Consider the following 7,770-nt stretch of genomic DNA (forward strand, 5'->3'; position numbering starts at 1 on the left):
AAAAAGAGGGGGAGGGCAAAGAGGAGCCCCATGGGGAAGATATTCTTGAAGAAAGGCTTCTATGATCCGCTAAGTCCCAATTCTGAAATTTTCACAGTGTCCTAATAATGCCTTCAAAATGTGAATCCATCAGTGGATTCATCTCCTGATGACATTAGAACTTCACGATACAGTGGTCTTTCAGAACTTTGGAGTCTGAACTCTGTTATACGAGAGAAGTTAACTTTAACACAGGTGACTCTTAGGGGACATTTTAGATCTGAACTATTAAACTTAGACTCTGGAGAAAGAACCAAGAGCAATGGCTGTAGAGCTACAGAGGGACGCTAGGCAATAATTTCAGTGGTCCTGGAAGAAATCTAAGAGAACTGTACAAGCAGTGGAAGAATCAGGTAAGGGAGACTTTCATGACTCTCTAGGTGTATGTTGAAAGGAAAACTGTCCGGACTATGATAGACTATACATAGGTGGTATTCATAGGAAGGTGATCTTGATTTCAGCTCTCAGAACATGAAGACACTACTTAGTAAGATAAAGAAGACCAAGATGTTATGAGTTTGGGGAAAAGTATCTATAGTCAGAAATTAAATGTGAGGCATGAAATGCCTTCAGGTATCAGGTTGCAGATTGTCTGCAGGTTGCTGAATATATGGTTAGTTAAGCTATAAAGGAAAGGAAATGGAGAATTATCCATTTATGCTTTGTAGTTAATGTGACAGGATTCAGAAAATTACTGAAGTAAGAGTAGGTATGAAGAAGAAGGAGAAGCAGAAAAAAGACAGATGCAGATGAGAAAGCTTTGTTACAACTTTATCAATTTTCTTAAATACCAAGGAGAAGTAAAAAAAGATCATGGGAAAGAATCCACTGGGCATGCCAATAGAGGACTCCAAATAAATTTAATAAAACCCATTTCAGTATGTGACAAGGGAATAGCAATTTTGTAGATAATCATATTAGGAAGGCAGAAGGAGAGAGACACAGAACTATAATTTGAATTAAAAATATCTATTTTGGCATCTATTTGTATACTGATGGGAGGGAGGGAAGGAGAGAGGGAGATGGGGCGGAACATGGATTCCATGCTAATAAAATTAATCACTAACTTGTACAGCTTGCCTGACGGAAGGCATTGTTCTCGACGCTCGTTTGAGAACTGACTGGACCCTGTGAGATACTTGGTGCTGACTTGTACATGCGGACCAAGAACCAGGTCACATGAGGCAGATGTTTCCATTTTCTGAAGTGGGCAAGTGACAAAGTCAGAATGTAAACTTCTAATTTTTCCCTTTAAATATTCTAAAGTATGCTAATTTCTCAAGGAGAGAGGAATAATGGAAAGATTAGAGGAGAATGGAAGCACTGTTGAAGAGAAGGTAGGATCAGAAGAAAGCATGGAGGCTTTCAATGTTAGCAGACAGGGGCCTGTTGTAGACAGCTTCCCACTGCTGGGACAAATTGTCTGACACCAACAAGGTAGAAGAGGGGCGAAGAATTTTATTCTATTTCAGGGATTTCAGCCCAGGCCTGACTGGCCCCAAGGCAGGAGCATCATGGTAGGTGGACGTGGCCCACCAGAGCAGCTGAGTTCGTGGCAGCCTGGAAGAAGAGCTGGAGATTAGCAGCAGAGTGGAAGGCGACAGAGACCAGACAAAAACCCCCAGGTAACACCTCTAGGACCTACCCAATGCACCAGAAATGGGCCTCGACAATTCTCTGTGCAGCTCCCAAGTTAATCAAGCTGGCAGTAGTTTAACTGTTGCTAGAACAATCTTGGCTAGCTTTTGAAATTTTTAATGAGCCATAAATGTGAATTATGTATTTTACTTCATTGGTTGTGAAGGGTTCTGAGTTAATAAGAATAACAGTAATCATTCTTTTGAAGAAACAACAAGTTTTATGAAATAACTTAGAATACTGGTGAGCATTGCTTAATTCAAGTATTATAGTGTAGAGAGTGGCATACTCAATCCAGGTGTCTTCCCCAGTTCCCCCAGTAGGAGCTAAATTGCTTCCAAGTTGATTAAGTAAAAAAGTGATTATGTGGTGCTGCTGGCCACATTTCAGGTGTTGCTGAAGCATGCATAAAGTGCTTTTGGATATGCTAAGAATTCAACACTGTTAATTAAAAACAATAATATGCTTGGTTCTTGAATGGGAGGGTGACTGCTGGAATAAATAAGGCAAAGTCCAAAAAAGCTGAATTTGGAGAATTAGTCTTGGGTCAGTAAGTTTACTAATTCCCAAGAAAAGGCCATTTAAGCTCACAGCTCCAAGATCCATGAAATTCTTGCCTCCCAATTTACGGTGCAGACAAGAAAACAGATGACAGAAATTGAAAAGAACAGGACAGAAATGCCACTCTTCCTTTGCTGACAGAGTCTTTGGGCAAACATTACCAATGTCACTAATGTACTGCCAAAAAGAGTGAGGAATAGAATTTTTGCTTTGTTTGGGGGATTGGTTAAATAAAAGACAGTAACGTGTAGCAACTTATCAAGGTGGATTATATGTGAGAAATTTATTTTACTCTTTGCTCTCACTGTGGATAGAGATATCCCATCAAAACAAGAGCCCATATTGGGGCAAAGTCCACTGATGTTTCTATGATGAAGAATATTGCAGTTAACTTTCTACCTCCAGGGGTGCATCTTCTTTTCTCTTCCTCAGATGATATCGACTGGAAATTCACACAGCATCAAATTATGAATTATGCCAAACCTTGATTTAGGCTTAATATTTCTAAAAGCATTGTTATAGGATCTTGTTTAATTCATTATTTTCTTTTTGCAAGAAAAGACAAATAACAAAAAAATGATATGGAATTTTAAATTAAGACTGTAAGAGAGTAGCAAAGTACTAACTCTCTTAATTATCTTGTGTATATATTTAATTACCTTTTCCTTTTCCCTTCCTGAATTATTACTCCAGTGTTACATTTCATGATCCAAACATTTCTAATTGGAAATTTTACTTAAAAAGTAAATTCCTACAACATTTGGGGAGGGGGGGACTTCAAAATAAAGGAAATATTTTATTAAAGTCAAAGATGCATTACAATTAACCCACTTAAAATACTCCCCCTCACTTCAAACACACTCACCCCATCACGGTGCCACTTGGAGAAGCAGTATTCAGTATCTGTGTGAGGTGTTACGAAAACAGAAGCAGTGCTGCTTTTAAGCGCCGAACAGTGGAAAGGCTGGTACGTGCAAACAGTCCTGGGCACATTCCCCATCTACCTCATCACTGTATCTGGCATCCTGTGACCTCTCACTCTTCCTCAAAGTCAAAATGACCATGGAAGGTAAGAGTTTCGCATCACTGTAGGACATCAAAGCAACCATGACAGCATAACCAAAAGCACTCAAGGAAAGAGCATGCAGAGCTGCTTTGGAAAGTGGCAAGAGTGATTGATGAGTGAGATCAGAGGGAGAAGGATTTTGAGCAGGATTAGTAACAATATATCTTTTACAATGAAATAAATTGTTATTTAAATAATTCTTCACTATTTTTGAGACCGTACCTCTTAGATATAGATGCCCTGTATACTCTTTTATTGTTAAAATTCCAATGGGAAAAAATATAAGAATTACTAGGCACTTTAACTGTTTTTATCCTTATACTTAGATGTTATAATTATAAGGGATTGAAAGAGTAAGAAAGCCTGGTGTGGGGGTGCACTCTTGTAATCTCAGCACTCAGATGCTGAAGGAGGAGGATGCCATGAGCTCAAGGTCATTCTGGGTACTTAGTGAGTTCAAGGCCATCTTGAACAGCATAGGGAAACCCTATCTCAAAAAGCCAGCAAAAAAAAAACCCCTCAAACAACAACAAAAACACAAACAAAAAAGAGTAATAAGGTTGCAATCATGAATCAATAGAAATTTAGAAAGTATCATTCAAAGAAATGAACAGTAAACTAACAATAATAGAGAATTCATTCAGACTTCAAAGAAAAACAACAGATTTCCTACAGAAACTTAGAAACACTTATTTGATCACATTATTGGCAGATAATAATTGCTGAGAAAGTCCCCTTCACCAACAAGAACCATTACCAAAATGACACTGACCAAAACACAGGAGCACACTGCCCCATGTCTCCCAGGATGTTGAATATTAAATAGTCTTTTTTTTTTTTCTCCACAAATTGCCCACTTGTCTTTTTATTTCCCACAGGTAATTGTCTTCAAATTAGAAATCCTGCTTCCTGAAATCCTCCTTCAACAAGGTACATTCCAAGCAGACACTACCTCAGGGTGTCCTTTTTTCTCCCTTAGTGCCACTTTCCTATCTGGCATCTTTATAAATAAAAGGTAATGTCTTGCCAGAGATCATGCAAGCTATTTCAAAATTTAAATTAGGGCTTTGATCTCTAATCCCTGCTAAATATTTAAACAATAGAGCTACCTAGATGTTTTATGTTATTAAGTTTAACTAAATCAAATAGGACTAATGTTGTATAATTGACTATTGCGGTTTTCGCTGTGCTTCATGATAAAAATCAGTTCAAGAAAGTAAATTACTCATTCCAGGGCTAATCTCTGGACCTGAGGTACATGGCTTGCTTACACTGCAGGGATTCCAAAGGGGTTTTATGTAATATCCATAATTTCACATATTGAACATTAAAACTCAAAGGGATAGTTTAAAGTGCAACATGAAAGTCAAATCCAGTAAATATGAACTTTTTTGGCCTTGAAATCACTTTTGTAGCTCAAGCTGGCCTGAAACTTGCAGCAACTCTCCTGTGTCAGCTTCCAGAGTGTTGGAATTACCTGTTCGCACCACTGGGCCTGGCCCCTGAATGCTTACTTAAACTGACATTGTATGTGTAGCTGAGATTGCTTGTTTTACATATAGGCATATAGAAAAGGGGGAGAAGGAAAGAAAGGTGACTGGGTAAAATTATTGATTTATACATTTGACTACTTTGTGATGCTCAGGCTCCCATCTTGCAGAGATTAGAGATTTCAAACAATATGCCTAGCCAGTGTTTCTTTAAAAGAGAAAACCCATTAAAAACTCTTGGGAAGGCTACACCAATGGAAATGTTTCCATTGGAGGGAAAGCATGTTTTGAAAGAGGAAAAGATCAGAGATACATAGCTAGATTATTCACTTTACCTTTGCACTGGGGCCCATGTTGTCTACTCTTGGTGTTGGTCTGCTTCTTTGGCGTGGCCATCGGGTCGTCTGCGTTTCCAGTGTCCCTCTCTGGAGCCCCTCTCAATCCTCTAGCCATCCACAGATGCTGCCCTGTCTTTCCTTTCTGTGGCCTCTTTGACTTACCAGTTCTCACTCACTTGAGAATCCATCTGCCCATTTGCATCATCGTACCTCATCTATAGCCTCTTCCTTCTCCCAAATCCTCTGTTGCCCACTCTCGCTTCTGTGTGTCTGCATTTGGGATTATTTCCCCACTCTGAAGTAATCCAACCCCATAGCTCTGTCCTCCCAACCTAACACTTAACATTTTATCCCAAGTATTTTTTCTTGTGAAGACCCTCTTCCCCTGCTTCTTAATAGCTAACGCTCTGATGTCCATTTTAATTTTGTTGTGTAATTTCCAGCATAATCCATGCCATACAGTAAATAATGAATAAACATTAAACTAATGAATGAATAAATTTGAAAATGTTTGCGAGTAGGAGGGTAAAACCATGAGTAAAAAAGGGTTGTAAAGCTTTCTTTAAAAAATGAAACGTGTGCTGATAGCAGGCGTTCTCAAATTAATCTTGGCAAAGCTTTTAAAGCCTCAGTAAAATGGAAATCACCTTCTTTGTCATAATAACAGTGAGCCAGTGATATGAGACCCACTGGGGGGCAAATTGAGTGTCTGTCAGAACTGTAAGACTGGACTAAAGCACAAGGAGCTGAGACGTTAGGGTGGGTCGCAGTTTCAAGCCTCTGAGCACAAGAACTGCCGCTACTGAGTGTAGAGTGCCGTCCATAAGTCAGTTCTCATACAAGGAGGTACATAGTGATATGGGTGAAGCTTATACATTTCTATTTAGAGCTCCTATGAAGGGTTCATAGCAGTGCCCAGTGCGGCTAATATGTTATTATTCACTATTGGCATACCTTATTTGTGTTTACCATGTAATTCAATGACACTAATTGTGAACCATGCCGTTTGTCATGATGGGTACTTTTCAGATGTAATTGCTATTTCAATCAAACTACCACATAGATGAATTAAGAATTGCTGCACAGTGAAAACTCTTAGATTTTATTTTAGGTGGTAGAATTCCAATATGATTCCATAAATATATGCTTACATAGCTCTACGTTGAAATTTCTCTAAGGTGTAAATTTATTTTAATGTAGGATAGAGTCCTCTGCATTTTGCACTATGAATGTGAAGAAGTCTCATTATAAACAAATAAATATGTGTTTTAGTGTATCCTGGGAAAAACAAGTGGTAGCCATTAAAATTCTCTCTTGTTGTCTGTCTTTTACCTCACATGTAAAAGCTCAACTAAAATAAATTAAGCATTCCATATCTTTTACTAAGGGGCTTATTATGGTGATTGGTATATGATTGACATTTCCCAGTTTGAAATGTGAATTTTAAAAGAACTGCCTCTACCATGCTAATGTTCCAGTTGTCCAAGTAAGTTATAGATATGACCAGCAGAGAAATAGTTCTTTAACCTTTAAAAGCAGAGGCAAAAAATGAATTTGTGCACTCCCAAGAAGCAATTTTTGTTTGTTGGTTCAAAGAAAGGAGGGAAAGGACTCTTTCAAACTTCTCTCAAGCTTCTTCTACCTCCTCAGAGACAAGTAAAAGGTCATTCTTTAATTCCCCGCTATCCAAACGGAACAATCAGGTAATTAGTCTCATAGTTCAAATATACTATCCCATTTAAAAGATAGAATTTTCAGACAACTTTTCAAATTTTCTTTTGTTCCTATTTTCATTGCAAAAAGAGATAAAGATATTCTCAAAAACCTGCTCTAGCTTATAGAATAGCAAGAACCAATTTTAATATGCCAGAGGGAAACAAAGTTTGAAGGAGAAGAAAGCTATTGACATGTTTATCTTTGTCTGTTTGTTTGACAGAGTATCTCTTATGTTTCTCCATCTCTTGGGCTCAAGAGATGTCCTTAAAGCCCTCTGAGGAGCTGGTACCATCTGTGTGCACCAGCATGCTCTAAATATAAAACTGAGTGTGTGTGTGTGTGTGTGTGTGTGTGCATGTGTGTGTGACACTGGGGACTGAGGACAGGGCTCTGATCATATTAACTGCATCCTCTAGTGCCCACCTTTTGAGCTTTTTATTCTGTAGCAGGTTCTTGCTAAGTTGCTAAGCTGCTGAGACTGGGCTTGACCTCAGGATCTGATTCTCCTGCTTGGGCCTATAATAGCCTTCCTCCAATGATGGTATGTAGACAAGCCTGAGGACTCAGGCAAGTGGTCTACTCTGAGGTGCAATCTAGACAGCAAATTTGAATTTGCTTAGAAAGGAGATATCCAGCTACTTTCTCTTAGTTCTTTGGGAAGAAAGGTTTGTACTAATATTGTATAGACAAGAGATCAGGTCTGCAGCTTGTGCTCTGAATAACTACTATGAAGACAACAATATTCAACGTATTAGTTATTGTAACTGTCTTACTAACCTGTTTTGAAACTGTTTCATTGCTATTTGATCTTTTCTTCTCATTAAAATGAATTACAAGAAGAAAAGGAGATTCCCCAGTGAACCATGTACACTTCAAAGTTTAAGAAGTCATGTGATTTTACACAAGTGCCATCATTCATTCC

The sequence above is a fragment of the Octodon degus genome, unplaced genomic scaffold (assembly GCF_000260255.1).
Source record: "Octodon degus isolate 3935 unplaced genomic scaffold, OctDeg1.0 scaffold00106, whole genome shotgun sequence".
Classification (NCBI taxonomy): Eukaryota; Metazoa; Chordata; class Mammalia; order Rodentia; family Octodontidae; genus Octodon; species Octodon degus.